The sequence below is a fragment of the Beta vulgaris genome, chromosome 2, assembly GCF_026745355.1.
Source record: "Beta vulgaris subsp. vulgaris cultivar EL10 chromosome 2, EL10.2, whole genome shotgun sequence".
Lineage (NCBI taxonomy): Eukaryota > Viridiplantae > Streptophyta > Magnoliopsida > Caryophyllales > Amaranthaceae > Beta > Beta vulgaris.
The window spans coordinates 15932875-15949661 of NC_079203.1; positions in this window are offsets into that span (position 1 = coordinate 15932875).

Sequence of the window (16787 nt, forward strand, 5' to 3'; positions counted from 1 at the left end):
GAAAGAAAGTAAAGTGGATTTGAATTATAGAAGGTTGTCTATTATATTCAAGTTGAATGTTGTACAAGTGCAATGATTTTTGTGGAATACTATATTTGTATTCCACTTGCACATTGGATAGTTTAAAGTTGTTATTGGTATGAAATCTTGCTCAGCCTTTTGGCTGATATTACATGTCTTGAATGTGCAGGGCTTGATGGTGACTAGCTTATATTGTGGTGAGAGCATTGACTTCACCTAGATGTAGATTTGTTAAAGTTAAGACTTCCGCTACAATAGTTTAGAATTATGGTTTGTTATAGGAATGTATTAATTAATTACATTTTCTTTTAGTTGTAATAGTTAATAATTAATCTATGTATTAGAAGTATTACCTTTCGCCTGGCTGTTATTAAATGGTTAATAACCGCGGCATAACAACTCTTGAATTGTCCATGCTTTGTACTCTAATATGTTTTATAAAGAAAATGGTAATTCGGGGTTGTTACAGTTGGTATCAGAGCCAACGGTTCGAGTTTATGGCTAGAGTCTATAGTTAGTTGAGCTTAGAGTGGTCTATATGGATTAGCCACCAGTTTAGTGCCAAGGTATAGGGCCTTAGGTTAGCCCTAAAGGTTAACCTTGAGTTGTTGTTTAGGATTGAGACCTAGAGTTGTGACCATCGATTTTGAACCTATCGGGATCTCCAAATTCCTTTGATTATTTTAAAACTATGTTTTAGGTGAAAGTATCTCTCCCTATGTGGATTATTCATCACCATTAAGACCATTAGTGGCCGGGGTGCGTGTTAATGATGAAGAATAATTTACGAAAGTTTTAATCATTGTTTTGATTGGAAGTTGGATCCATCCTTACCTCAAGGTAGATTTTTGTGACCTAGCAGGTGTTCTTAGAGTTGTAATCTTGAGGTTGTGACCTTAAGTAAGACTAAATAAATAAAAGTACTAAAATTTGAAAAGTCGAGGTAAGATTGAGATTTGGGAAGTAAGGGATTACATGTAGTTGTTGTGTATGGTAGTTGTTGTTGATCCCTTTTATGTAGATGTTTGACTTGATAAAGTCAATGAGTTTGGTAAGTGTGGAACTAGTTGAGTTTCATGTTTGACTCTAGCTAAGTTGTGCTTGCTTCCATGTTTAGAATGATTGGCTAGTAAAGGTAAACCATTTCGAGTATATCCTTGTTTGGGTTGTGATATTAAGTTGGTGCATAGTCGAAAGTTTGTTATAATAAGCTCAAGTTTGAGTCGCATAATGGAACTCTGAGGTGACCTTCCGTATTAATGTTAATTTCTATCGTCACCTATTTCATTTAAGTATTAGCTCGCCGATTGTTGTGTTCGCATTAGGACGAACTATTATAGTGGATAAGGATGAGCCTTATTCCATTCAAAGTGACACTCCTTTTTATTTTTTATATTTTCTCTTATGTGTCTTGTAGTGTTAGACCCACCCACCTCCCGTACTTTGTCCATCTTTTAGCTTTGAGAATGTTTAGTGATTAACTACTTGATTCTTGAATTGCAAACTGATTGAGTTGCGTGATGGCATGCACGAACTATAGTTGGTGTGAATTGTTAATTAAAAACCTTATAGGGAAGGGTTTGATTATGCCTTGGATATGCTAGTCTTGTTGACTAAGTGCTATAAATTGACTTGTTAGTGTATGATTGTGTGTTGAGATTATAACAAGAGTTGAAACTCGAGTTATTAGCTCTCTTGGCCATGCCTATAGATATTGTTTACGTGAGTTTAAAGTAGTCTAGCAAGTCATGAGATAACTATCACTGTAAGTTGTCGTGTTCTGTTGACTTTCATGGAGTATTCGCGGTGAAGTGGATAGCTAACGTAAAACAGAATTAGTTCAAGTGGGTCGATTTCTCGTAGCATACCCGTGACTAGTCAAAGTCAGCTCATAACTTGTTAAGGGTCAACCGTAAAGTATTATTGTTTATTTGCCGGTGTCAATGAGTCGGTATGAGATCATTATAGAACAACTAGTAACTATCATGTACCTAGTAAGGCTATGGAGTGGTGACATATATAAGGCATAATGTCAACTCCAGTCATGTCGATGGTGGGACGCATAGTTTCTCGTTATGTGATTTGTTTAGTAGTGATCAAGGTCTAATAACACTAAAATGGTTAGCGAGTCTAATGTAGGCAGGTTTAACAAAGAGAGTCTCTTCTCATTGAGTTTAATGTTAGGAGTATAAGTTAAAGTAATCTAAGTCTTCGGTTTAAAGTCATTGCAAAGTTCTTGATTGGTAGTCACTAACCTTAAATGACAAGCTACAAGCTCCACAGTTTCTTGCACTTGTTTAATGAAATGATTGTAGTTGTAGAGTTATAGTTGTACCATATTAATGGGTTAAGAACCTCGAGATAGCTTGGTTATAATTTATAACAAGCTATCCTTTGTGTCACCCTGGAGCGTTAGACGTCCACTGAAAGTTGAACAAATCGTCGTTAATGACCTAAAGGCTATTAGGAATGGTTAAATGTGCTCAAACTCAATTTACTTAAGTCTTGTCCGCAGAATGAGACTAAGTTATTATAGTGGTTAAAGTGTGTAATTGATTAATTTGATTTAAGTTTTATGTGAGTAAGGGTTAAGTGTATCATGTGGCAAGTCAATGACTAGTTGTTTGAGTCGAAATTAATGAATTCAATAGAAACTGCGGAAGTATACTGGACCATATCTATTTCACGAACCTTGAAAACTGAGTTTAAGTTAACTCTTGATTGCTATGTTTGGAGTGTTGAGTATCGGTATGCAAGGGTAATACCACTATTATTTTTGATATAGTCGTTAGTTTATGTGATTCACGTATCCTTGCATGACTTGAACTTTTATTTCGTGAAACTATAGTGTGTGAATGGTTTATGATGTGTTATGAATGTGTGTTAGTGTTGAGACATGGTCTAAAAAGGAGTTTTGTATAAAGTAGCTTTAGTTTCTTGTAAATAGAGCATATAATTTTCTGTAGTATCTTAGTAGCTCGATTTGGCCCTGTTTGGTCAACGAGTAAGTTACCCTACCAAAGACTATGTGAGATTGTTCAATTTGTTTGTGTAGCGTGTGAAAGTGATTTAGATACGTTTCAATTAAGGATGTGGATTCGTTCTCGAATCGATCTAGAAAGGTTTTTTCTACAACGATCTGAGTGAATTTTGGAAAAAGTTCTTTAAAAAAACACGTTGTTGAAAAGGTTTTGAAAGGGGGCAAGTCTCCCACGGATTGTGAGCCTTAAAGGTCTCTCGGTGGAGCTTTCTACCGCTCTAGAATGTATTTTGAGTGGTACCAAGTAATAGGAGACTTGGTGTTTAGTAAAGAATTTTTGGAATCGTTTTATGCGCTTTAAACTTGTCTAGGTTTAAATCCAAGTAAAGCACATAGTTGAATGGCCGGCCCCATGCTGGAGGTTTCAAGCCTCCACGCCCCCACTGTTAAGACTATTAGTCAAACCATGCCGGAGATTATAAACTCCACCTTTGTTGTCAGAGTTATATTTGACCCCATTTTCAGGGGTTCCAAGCCTCAATACCCTAGTATCGGAAATATATGCCTTATTATTTGGATTTACTGGATCCCCATCAAGAAATTGTTTTGAAGCGATAAAGCTTAGCATGTTGTTACTTCGTGTCTAAAAGACTATTGTGACAATAAGAATGATTGAGCAAAGTTTTTGCAAAACAAGAGTTCTATAAAAGGGTAATTTATTATTGGATTTCCAATAAAGAATACTTCTGAACGAAAGAAAAATTGGTTGTGTCCATATTCAAGCGTAAGGTTATTTAAGTACCTTTTTTTTTATGTAAATGCTTAGTGTGCTTTGATGTAATTGTTGTGGTGTCATTGATTACGTGAGAGCCATAAACTCCAAAACACGTGCTATGAATGGGTTAGGACTCCACCCAATGTTGATGCGATTGTCAAAGTAGTTTTTCCAATTGTGGTATGTCGTGGTGATTGTGAGTGTTATAATAACTTTAAGTTGAAGTTCTAGCTGTCAAGTTGTGAATTATTTTACGTTTTTTTGGCGAGTACGCCCAACCATGTAATGGTGGGTTCATATTGTTTGAGTATTTACTTCTAATTTTTTTTTTTGAAGAGAGATGGTACTCTCGGTTCGGGTTAGTTGTTGCTCCGCGAAAGCGTTAATTACTAAACATGGAAATGCTTTTAGGTATTGTGATTGTAACAGGTTTAAAACACCTTTTCTCATTTCGAGTTGTCCATTTTACAAAGGAAACTCTGCCGGATTTTTCAGAAAATTCTATGTAATTATTTAAAGCACTTGTGCACAATAGTGTAGTTATGAATTGAATTTCACACTCTACGACATAGTCCAACGAGTGTGACGGTAGTGGTTCGGTTTAGCTTGACTTAGATTATTTTCCGCCGTGTCTAAGCCTTAGTAAGGGAGTTGATTCCCAAGTTTATCGGTGCATATGTGATCCTTGAAAGGATAGTTGATTGTATATGTAATGTATTCCATGTTTCTTAGTTACGACATCGTATTAGTAACTCTTTACATGGTGATAGTTGAAGTTGTAGTTGAGACTCTAAACCAATAGATCTGTTAGACTCGTAGGGTTGAGAAATGGATAGTAAATGTTTTGTGGTCACACCACAACACCAAGGAACTACTCGTAAGACCAGGATGTCATATATTTGATGTGTCCCCATCTCTTGTTAGTTACGAGGGCGTAATTTCCTTTTTAGGGGGGTAGAATTCGTGCCAATTGTATGTTTGATGCTAAAAGTTATGATTTTATATGTGATGTATACCTTAATGTCTAAAGTATACCTAATTCGAGTATGATTAGAAGTTTTACTGTAAACCTTGTAATATGTTGCATGTTTTACTTCTTATAGTATGAACATTTTTTAAGTTGAAATGGTTGTATGCCTACAAGGTTGATCAAATTAATTAATCAATGAGATGTTGGTTCTACTTGTTATGTATGAATATATTAGTTGGACTGATTGTGGTTATAAAGGTGGTCAATTGAATTGATCTATAAGAAAGTGAATTAGTTGCCGGAGATGTTCTTCGAAATGATTTGGTTGTTGGAGATGTTATCCAGAGTGATAATAGATTATAGAGTTAATGTCTTGTTTTTAGAAACAAGAGTGTGAGTTTGGTCATTTGAGTAAAACTTTAAGTTTCAGGACGAAACTTATTTTGGGGGGGGGGGGGGGTAGATTATAACACCCCGTATTTTTTTATACCTGTTTAGTAATCAATTATATAATTTTAGTTTATAAAAAAATATTTTAAAATGTTCATTTATTAAATATATTTTATTTCTCACTTATTGACTTTATCTTAGAAGGGTCAAAAGTTAATTCCTAAATTTACTAGGTTAAGTTAGAACCCAAAACCTATCATATTATGTTATAGGGAGAAATAAAATTAGAAATAGAAAAGAAAGAAAACAAAAAACAAAAAAAGAGGAAAGTTAGACTTGGGGCAGAGCCCACGTTCTTTTTCTTTTCCCTCTATTGTCTGTACTCCTTCATCCATCTTTCTTTTTTTTTCTTTTTCTACAACCTCCATTTCCTTTATTCTTTTCTTTTCCTTTCTATGATTCAAGATTATACCTAAAGCATATACTTGTTAAGCTATTGCATACCAATCGTCCATCATCCATCTTCACTTGTTTTTGGGGACAGTTTCGAAGAGGAGAAATAAGGTTTTGGGGTACGATTTTCGGGTCGAAAATCGGGTCAAGGAGACGAAATTTTGGGTCTTTTTACACTTTTCTACATTCTAATTGCATTATTAATCAAGTAAGGTTTTTTTCCATATATTAATTTTAGTATGTGTTAATTTTTCTGAATTTGGAGTTTTGTTAGTTTAGGGTTCTTGAGTTAAATTGAATTGGGGGTTTTTGATAATGAGTGTTGGGTGTAGCTTGATTGAAAGGAATTTTGCTTATTAATAATAAATTTATCAACAAGAACTCTAACTCGTAGGAATTACAGTTCAGATTCGTAATTTATGTTTTTCGTCAGTTTATGGCATTTTTAGCCAAAATAGTATTTCACAAAAGTTGTTCGTATCGAAATTTCACCCAAGATAGGCTCAAGAAACATTTCATTTGGACTTCATAGGAAAAAGTTATCCCTATTTTAAGTTTCTGCTGAAATTAAATATAATGCATGTTATTTTCATGTAGTTAGTAGTAATTACAGTTTGACTTTTGTTGACCAGTTTGACTTTTATTGACTTTGGTGTATTCTTAGCTTTTTGGATTAAATTTAAAGTGAGTTGGTTTTAAAGGTAGTCAAGGCTCATTAACTAGGTTATGTTGTTTATGTGTAAACTATGTAAAGTATAGTCAAGTGATTTATACCATATTATATTATATTGTAGATCGCGGGTTCGTAGAAGAACCTTTTTGACTTGTAATTGAGATTGGTTGACAGTGGTTTGCTAATAAGGTAAGATTTCGTACTAAGCTTGTACCAATTATTACACAAAGTATTTCATATTGATTTGTGATTTATATTGAGTTCAGAATCGTTTTTACGATGCTATTTATGGAGCTTTTAATTATTTTGACGACGTTTATATCAAAATAATTAATCAGATTATTTAAGATATTATTAAAATGAGGAAGTTCCTCGTGAGACAAGTTTGAGTTTGTTAAAAGGAGGAAATTCATCGTGAGACAAATTTGAGATTATTAAAAGGAGGAAGTTCCTCATTGTTATTAAGTTTGTATAAATTGTGGGGTTGTCGGTAAGCGGTATTCCTCGAGTACGGAAGTATGTTGAGTTAATAGTGTCTCAACAGTTTATTTTAGTTGTTGGGAGTATATTGATCAATACTCTTGCCATTCATCTTCCTTCTTTATACGTTATCAAGTTAGGGGTATACATATTAGGGACTTTGGTGTTTACCTTATCTAGGTAGCCTAGCTAGCTTATTGGATTTTTATTACTTCCTACTCATAAATTTCAAAAGAGTTATATTTGAAAGTTTTACAGAATGGTTTAGAAAGAAAGTAAAGTGGATTTGAATTATTGAAGGTTGTCTATTATATTCAAGTTGAATGTTGTATAAGTGAAATGATTTTTGTGGAATACTATATATGTATTCCACCTGCACATTGGATAGTTGAAAGTTGTTATTGGTATGAAATCTTGCTCAGCCTTTTGGCTGATATAATATGTCTTCAATGTGCAGGGTTTGATGGTGACTAGTTTATATTCGGGTGAGAGCGTTAACTTCACCTATGTGTAGATTTATTAAAGTTAAGACTTCCGCTGCAATAATTTAGAATTATTGTTTGTTATAGGAGTGTATTAATTAATTACATATTCTTTTCGTTGTAATAGTTTATAATTAATTTATGTATTAGTAGTAGTACCTTTCCCCTTGCTGTTATTAAATGTTTAATAACCGCGACATAACAGCTCTTGAATTGCCAATGCTTTGTACTCTAATATGTTTTATAAAGAAAGTGGCAATTCGGGGTTGTTACACTAGTACTTGCAATCACCTTATTATCGACTCGATAGTAAGGCAGATGACAATTGCTTTAGGGTTGTTGGATTTCCTTAACGTCTGTGAGCCTACTTATGATCAACTAACTCTTGATTTCTTAAGTACGTTGAACATAAGTTGGGAGCTGGAATTCAGTGCTCTGACTATCCAAGCTCGTCTTTTTAATCAAGTCAGAACACTATCTTTTGACGAGATCTATGACGCATTTGGGATGAACTCTAGTGCCTCTTGTGATTCCCCTTTAGGAACAATTTGGCAGCGGTACAATGAGTAGGAGTGGTGGGCCAAGATTACTGATGGCACCACTCCATTTCGGACAAACTCGTCCAAAGCTTCAAACATAATCCATTCCGCTCTCCACTATTTTCATAGGTTGTTGGTTTATACCATATTTCCTAAGCAGGAAGTTGGGCAATTGAGAAAGGAAGAGCTTTTGGTTCTCTGGTTGGCCACTGATGGGGTCCACCATGGAGCCCAAGTTAATTTTGCAGCTCTCTTTCTTAACCGATTGCAAGAGATTCGGGGGTGGGGGGTACTACGGTATCCAGGGAGATCGTTTGTAGTGCAATGATCACCCGATAGCGTCTTACCTCGAGTTGGATGAAGACTTGGCCCACTTGGAGGAAAGCGTGCCTTCTGTTGGTCAGTCCAACTTATTGGATGGTGCGGTCCTACAACAGATGAAATTTTTGCGTTGTTTTATGACGACTCGCTACATTGGGCTTGTGGAGGCAGACCCTATTGTTATATGAACAATGAGTTCATCTGGACCCCGCCCCTCCCCGCCGACTGTGATAACCGATGGCAAGTTCCCCCTACCCCTATCAACCCTCAGGACTGCTCTGATATGACCTACCTTCAGTCCATCACTGTGGAGAGGGTACTGAGGGTTCCAAGGCCGGACCACCGCATTCCTGTGAGTGAGGTGGCCGAAACTTCCTCCTCTCAGTCCTTTGATAAGGCCCTCGTCATGATGGTCATAGCCCAGATGCAGGCCACTCAAGAGGCTAATCATCGTGCGGTCACTACTACTCTTGACGGTATCCGCACTGACCTTGACCATGTGTCTAAGGTGGCTTGGCGAACTGATCTCGCCAATGTCTGCTCCGGACATGAGCCACCTTTCCTTAACTACCCCTATTACCCTCATACCTTTGACCCTCGTGAAGGGCCATTTGAGGAGCCTCCTTTCCTCCGCTACCCCCACTACCTGTCTTACTTCCCAAACGGGTATTCAGGTGCGTTTTACCCTCCTAACCCCCCTCCCGATGGGGGCGATGGTGGGACTACTAGGTGCTATTCATGATGCCCCCTCCCTCTCCCTCCTTTGCAAGTCCGAGCATGGAGTTTCGCTTAAGCTTGGGGGCGTTGCATGTATGCCTATGTTTTTGGGAGTTCAGGGTCATAGGTGGTTAGTGATGTAGGGTTCTATCGGTCTTGGGTATAAGTTGGTGATTGGTTATATCTTCTTAGTCTTAAGCCCCCACCCTTGTTTCTTCTAAATCACCCTTGTATACCTTGCTTTTGGTAGTCTGTTTCTAGTTTGTTTTCGGTAGGTTTGCATTGCAAAAAAAAAATGTTTTTTTTTCTGCATTAAGGGTAGCTTGGTTTCATGCATGATTTGTGGCTAACAATGTTCATAACTTGATTGGAAGACCTTCCCCGCATTCGACTTAATGGTTTTGGAAGCCTTGTTATGACTTTAAGTGATCCTTGAGAACGATAACTTTTGGTATAGACTTTTTGAAATAAGGGGAGTTGGTTGATTGGATTGCCTTGTCCCTTGTGCGGTGAACCCCGAAGGAGGGCCAAGAACCTCATAAGACTCATTTAGAACCCTCACCATTGATCGCCTAACTTGTGACTTGCATTTTAGCTCCCCAAGATTGCATAAGACCGAGTCTATAGAAGAATGATTTAGGGCATTTTCTTTTGCTAGAAATAGGAGCTCAAAAGTCAAAAAGCTTTTTTACAGGCATAATTATCCGCTTCTCAACCCATTTGAGTCTTTCTATCCTATTTTTGCTTAACCCTCATAATAAGTTATGGCCAAACTTTCCCCAAAGTGGAGTACATGTCTAGTTTGTGTTGAGTTATTCTGATACTAAGTCTTTGGTTGAAAGTAAGTTAATGTGCGTGTATGATTGCAAAATTTGAAAAAAATTGCAGAAAAAAAAGGCAAAAGAAATGAAAGAAAGAAAGCTCTTATTGTTTCATTTGGATTTCTATTGAAAAGAAAAGAAAAAGAGACCAAATTCATGAAAAAAATGCAAAATATATTCAAAAAGCGAGAATCAATGTTCGAAAAGTCAAAATGAAAGCGAGAATCAAAGTTGTGTGTTAAATTTCGATTTGAGTTGGTGTTAGGACTAGCTTGGGGGAGTTTTTACCCCTAATTTGTACCCCGCTTTACCCTTTTTGCACCACATTCCTAAATTGTCATCCACACCTTTAACCTAGCCCCGTTACAACCTTAATAAAGTTTCTTTTGACTTCTAGAATGGACTTGGTCAATTTTAGTAGTGGCAGGTTAGATTTTGTGCAAGTCATGATGAAGGTCATCAAAATGTGGTAGAGGCGAGCTATTATGGTTGAGCATCCCTAAGGAGGAGTCAAACTCGGGACTTGGAAGTGGAGAGGAGTGAGAAATCACTCTTAGAAAGCCTATTTTTCAAGGAGAATCGATTGATCGATGGATTGGATCTCTTGAGCCACTCTTGTGCTTCCTAGTCATATTCCTCTTGTGTTTGGTTGGTCCCCTAAATCTTGTTATGAACTCATCTTTCTCCCCTTCACCTCTTCTCTCTCTCCTTTCTCATTCTTGGTTTACTTGAGGACAAGTAAAATGCTAAGCTTGGAGGAGTTTGATAAGTGCGTTTCAAACGCACTTTATGAGATCCTTTTAGCTTGGTTTGATCCTCTTTCCTCTCTTTTCTTCCCTCTTTCTTCCTCATTTCCTTCTATATTTCTTTGACTTGATCATTGTTGATCATAGTGACATTGTGCTGGATTTTCGGTCTATTTTGACTGGACTTTTAGTACATTTGTTTTTACCATGTTTTCCCATGCTTTGATTGCAGATATAACCTTTCTATGGTCGAGAGTTGGGAGATACAGTAATAGGCGGGAGTTTCGAGGAGTTTGCACGCGCGAAAATGGAAGAAAGGAAGCGTGAGCTGAGAACTTTGTGCGTCTGCACTGCCTTAGAATTGCCCGCATACATTGGTGCGCCTGCACCACCCCACAGATTCAACACTCTTATTGTCAGTCAGCTAGGTGCGCCCGCACTAATTTCATGGTGCGCTCGCACCAATCCTGCGTAGATTGGACACCTAAATCAGTAACTTTGGTGCACCCACACCACTTTAGTAGTGTGCCCGCACAACCTAATTCTGTCAAAAAATTATAAGGCTCGAGCCTAATTAATACAAGAGACTTGTTTAGTTTTTCGACTTATGCTTTATTTTAATTGGAGAGACGACTATTATTAAGGTGCACATTAGAGAGAAAAACACTTAGTTTTTGTTTAAGATTTGAGATTTTAGATCAAAGCTTGTGAATTTTACACATTGAAGGTACATTTAATTTAATTAGTTTCAAAGTTTTCACTTTTTATTCTCACTTTTCATATTTATTCTTAGTTCTTCCATATCATTAGATCTTCTTTATTATAGTTTCAGAATTGTTATTTTCATTATATTAATTATCTCTTAATCATATTTTGTCCTAGATTAGTTATAGATTTCATGTTTTATTGCTTAGAATCCATGATTAGTGAGTAGTTTCCTATCTAGGGTTAGGGTGAAATTATGAATTAGGGTTTAAATGTATTGTTAATATGATTGTGATGATCTAAAGATGTTTATGCGTTCATCTTGGTGTTTTGAGGCCTTAGGATCTATTAATCAAATTTATACTTTGGTATTCTGAATTCAAATGTTCTTAATCGAATTTTAAACTCTTTTATCATCCCCATGAATCAACTTAATTTCTAGCCGAAAATATTGGGTAAAAATTAAGGGGATCCTTGTATTAGGGGTTTTTCGTACTTATCGAATCTCTTAATCAATTGACTGAAGACCATTCGAGAGAGGATTTAGTTGATTAATTAAGCGATTATTCTAAGGGCCATTCGAGAGAGGATCGACTCAAGTAATTTAGATGAAAACTAAACCTTGCACAATCGTCGCCTTTGAATCACAATTGCATAAATGATCGCTGTCCATTTTGATTCGTACTAGTAACCTTAACTCTGGTGTCTTCCTTATTGATATTTTCATCTCGTATTATTTCCTAATTCTTGATAATAGTTAGTTTTTGTTGTTGCAAAAATCATTCAAAACCCCCAAAAATCCTTCAAGTAGGTAATTTAGACTTGTTAAACTTTGATTAATCCCATTTTCCCTGTGGATCGACCCTTGACTAGCGTTTACTACGTTCTTAGTAATTACGTGTTATTAGGTTTTATAAATATTGTTTGAAAGAGATTTTTGATGCCTTAATGACACACTAAAAACAATTTCGCATCACTCATATCAAAAGATTCTAAATTTGTTTCTCCTGCAGATGTCAAGAATGAAGCAGTATCTTTCTTTAAATCACTTTTTCAGGAAGAATCCCCCATAGACCAACCTTCACAAATCTGGAATTCAGGAAACTTCTCCCATGGAAATCTGCGAAACTCACGGAAGCAGTCTCCCACGAAGAAATTGATCAAGCAGTATCTTCCTGTGACAGTCAAAAATCACCGGGCCCAGATGGATTTAACTTCTACTTCATAAAGCACGCATGGGACATAATAAAAAATGATTTCTACAAGATCGTGGAAAATTTTTGGTCTTCCGGAGTTCTCCCAGAGGGCTGCAACACGGCCTTGATAGCCCTCATTGCAAAAGTCGAGGCTCCCTCAGGATTCAAGGACTACAGACCAATCAGTATGATTGGCTGCATTTACAAAATCATATCGAAGATCCTTGCTCGACGCCTACAATCAGTCATGGATCACCTCATCTGTCCATTTCAGTCCTCCTTCATCAAAGGACGTCAGATTCTTGATTGTGCCCTAATAGCAAGCAAACTCATTGATTCATTAAAAAGTTCCAAAAGAGAAGCAGTGATCTTTAAATTAGACTTTCATAAGGCTTTTGACAGTGTATCATGGAGTTTTATTGATTGGACTCTTTCACAGATGAACTTCCCACCTCAATGGAGGAAATGGATCTCTGCTTGCATAACCTCAGCCTCGGCATCTATCCTCGTCAACGGGTCCCCTTCAATCCTGTTTTTGCTTCAACGAGGACTCAAACAGGGTGACCCCCTGTCACCCTTTCTCTTTGATCTGGCAGTGGAAGTATTAAATCTGATGATACATCGAGCAATTAGCAAAAATATGTGGAAAGGAATTACAGTTGGGAAAGATGAAATTATGATTTCTCATCTGCAATACGCTGACGACACCATCTTGTTTTGCTCGCCTGATATATCTTCCCTACTTAACATCAAGAAATCTCTTATTCTCTTTGATCTTGTTTCAGGTCTTCATGTGAACTTCCACAAAAGCTCTATCATGGGGGTCAATGTCTCGGATGAATGGCTTAAAAGTGCAGCGGAAATCTTAATGTGTAATCGCAGCACCATTCCTTTTTCATATCTTGGGCTTCCTATTGGTGGCTCCACTTGCAAGGCGACAATTTGGGAGCCGGTTCTTGAAAGAATTCGAAAAAAATTGGCCTCTTGGAAGGGCAAATTATTATCCCTTGGCGGTCGATTAACTCTAATCAAGTCTGCACTGGCAAACCTACCCTTATACTTCATGTCCCTCTTCCCTATGCCAAAAGGGATTATTGAGAAAATCACCAAGATCCAAAGAAACTTTCTTTGGGGTGGTTCCGAAGAAAAAAGGTCAATTCCATTGGTAGCGTGGCGTCAAATCGCCCTTCCTAAGCTACTTGGTGGTCTCAGCATTGGTTCCCTCCTGCATCGCAATATTGCCCTGTTATTCAAGTGGGTCTGGAGATATTTCACAAGCCCTAAGTCATTATGGAGGCAACTATGGTTCAATCAAAATACAATTATCCCCCATCATTGCTGATCACTGAGCTCTAAATCCCAAATAAGGGAGGCCCCTGGCGTAGCATATGCAAAACTATCCTTTCCCATCCTACTGCCAAATCATTCTCACACTCAAAAATCCGAAAAAAGATAGGTAATGGGGCCTCCACTATTTTCTGGCACGAAATTTGGCTTGGACCCTCTCCCTTGAAGGCCCAATTCCCTAGACTCTTCTCTATCTCCTCAGCCCCAAACGCGTCCATTGCTATGTTTGGTTTTTGGAATGGGCTTGTGTGGCAATGGTCTTTTCAGTGGGCCCGATCTCTTCGGCCCAGAGATATAGAAGAGCTTGAGCAGCTCAATTATGCCTTGGAAGAAGTCGCCCTTTCTCCTTTTGAGGAGGACTTGCAAATTTGGGCCCCCAGTAAAGCGGGTTAATTCTCAGTTAAATCTGTTTCCTTTGAGTTAGATAAATCCTCTTGCCCATCAAACCCAGAAACTTTCAAATGCCTCTGGCGAGGCCTTATTCCCTACAGAATCGAAGTGTTCTCATGGTTGGTCCTTATAGAGAGAATCAACTCCAAAGAAACTGATGCGCAAAGGAATCATTGCTCAATCTGAGGCTTTGTGTGTCTTCTGCAACTCACATATCGAATCGGTAAATCACTTATTTATTCACTGTGAATTTTCTCGTCTCCTATGGTGTTGGTGGATTGATATGTGGAGTCTCCAATGGATATTCCCCCTTTGCATTAAAGAAGCTTTTTTTCAATGGAGACCCCAAAAAAAACATGGCCTATTCTTTGAAAAAGTGTGGAGTGCCATTTTCTTCATAATCATTTGGTCAATCTGGAAGGAAAGAAATGCTCGAGTATTTGGCGGTAAATCATCTTCTCAATCTGAAATTCGGGATCTGATTCTCCTCCGATTAGGGTGGTGGATTAAAGGTTGGAATGACCCGTTTCCTTTCTCGGCCGATGAAATTGTACGAAATCCATGTTGTCTTCAATGGCAGCCTATTGGCATTCTCAAGTCAAAAAATCCGCTGCATTCTGTAATCTCGCCAAAATCATGGGGGCCTCCACCCATTGGATGGGTCAAATGGAATGTGGATGCGTCATTTGATAACCGTTTAAGCCACGCAGCAGTTGGAGGTGTTTTAAGAGGAGCAGATCAGCGCTTCATGGCTCTTTTCTCAAGTCCAATACCTAAGATGGAGATTAACTCTGCCGAAATATTCGCAATCCTCCGCGCAATTAAAATTTCTCTCAGTAGTGAGTCAATCAAAGGAGCAAACATCATCATCGAATCAGATTCGGCCAATGCGGTTAAATGGTGCCTCGAAGAGTCTGGGGGGCCTTGGAACTTAGCCTTCCCGCTAAACTTCATAAGAAACTCTAGGAAGACATGGCCTAACTTATCAATAATTCACAAAGGAAGAGAGACCAATCAAGTAGCTGATTGCCTTGCAAAACAAGGGCTTCGTCGTGATGCGGAATTCATAGCATGGCTTTAGTCTAGTCTCTTTGCTCCAAAGTCTGATGTATGATGTAGTCTCACTATTTCAATTCATGTTTAAATGGAATCACTGTAAGCCCCTTGTTGATGATTATTAATAAAAACCTCTAAATTATCAAAAAAAAAAAAAAACTACCAAGAGACAAGAAGCTTATTATGAGCTATGCTTGAATGTCTACTTTTACTTCCTCATTTCGACATAATTTCTACATAACACACCTAAAAAAATCCAAAAATATGTAAATTGTTTGAGATCAAACCATCAACACACAACACTGCGCACGTGCATATATTATTATTTTTTGGAAAAATACACTGTAGATCTAAAAGATGGAATGAAAGTGGAGATGAATTTGTACTGCTAGTTCCGATCTTGTCCGTAGGTTGCCAAATCTAAAACAAAGAAAGCATTGAAATTCTAATTAGATTGGGATTCTCAATAAAAAAAATAAGCAGGAAAAAAGATAGATCGGAGGAAAGTGGAAGATAAATCTTGATGAAGAAACATTAAGACAAGATTGACAATAAATAAAAGGAAAAATTGATTATAATAATCCAATCTTTGGGCAGTTCACTCAAAATAATCCAATCTTTTGATTATTATTTAATAATCTAACCTTTTAGGGCGATTTGCAAATAATGCACCGTGACCTGTTGAAACAGGTAGGTGACCATTAGAATAAGTTAATTGCACACGTGTCTTGCTCTGATTTGTTGTGATCTAATTAATCAATGTTAATCTTAATTAAGATAACTAAACAACACCCCACCCCCACCACCACCACTGCCACTCCTAATAACTCCCATTTCACCCCACCACCGCCACTGCCAACAACCCCCCACCACCACCACACAATTGCAGTACCAACCACCACTGCCAACCGCATTTCACCCACACCACCACCACTGCCAACCGCATTTCACCCACACGACCACCATTGCCAACAACCCCCATTTCACCCCAACCCAAACAACACCAGCACCACACAATCGTAGTACCTCACATCACACCACCAAACAACACCCCCCCCACCACCACCACTGCCAACAACCCCCATTTCACCCACACCACCACCACACAATCGCAGTACCAACCACCACGAAATCTTTTGCACAATCTGCCTCACCACCCCAATTCAAAATTCCAAGATGGGAGGCGTGGCATCAGCAAAAAGAAGAGAGAGAGAGAGAGATTCGAAGGGGGGGGGGGAGGCGCTGCTGCGGGATTCGAATGGGGCTGTGGGGGAGTGGGAGGGGGTTCGAAGGGGAATGCGGGAAGGGGATAAGGAGGGGAGGGAGATTCGAAGGGGGATGCGGGGGAGGGGGAGGAGGATTCGAAGGGGGATGCGGGGGCGGATGGGGAGGTGCTGCTGCGGGGGAGCGGGATGGGGAGGCGCTGCTGCGGGGGAGCGGGATGGGGAGGCGCTGCTGCGGGGGAGGGGGCTAGTGGGGTGCTCACAGTGGGGGTCGGGAAGGGCAGTAGAGGGAGGGGTGCTAACAGTGGGGGTCGGGGAGGGGAGGGGGTGCTAATAGTGGGGTCGGGGAGGGGAGGGGAGGGGGGGTGGGTGAAGTGATGAGTAAAGGGTGGTAAGGGGGAGGAAGAGAGATAGGGATGGAGGGGTTAGAGAAAAAAAAGAAATAGGGGAAAAAAAATTAATTTTACAACTTCAACAGGTTACCGGTTTCATGGATCATTAT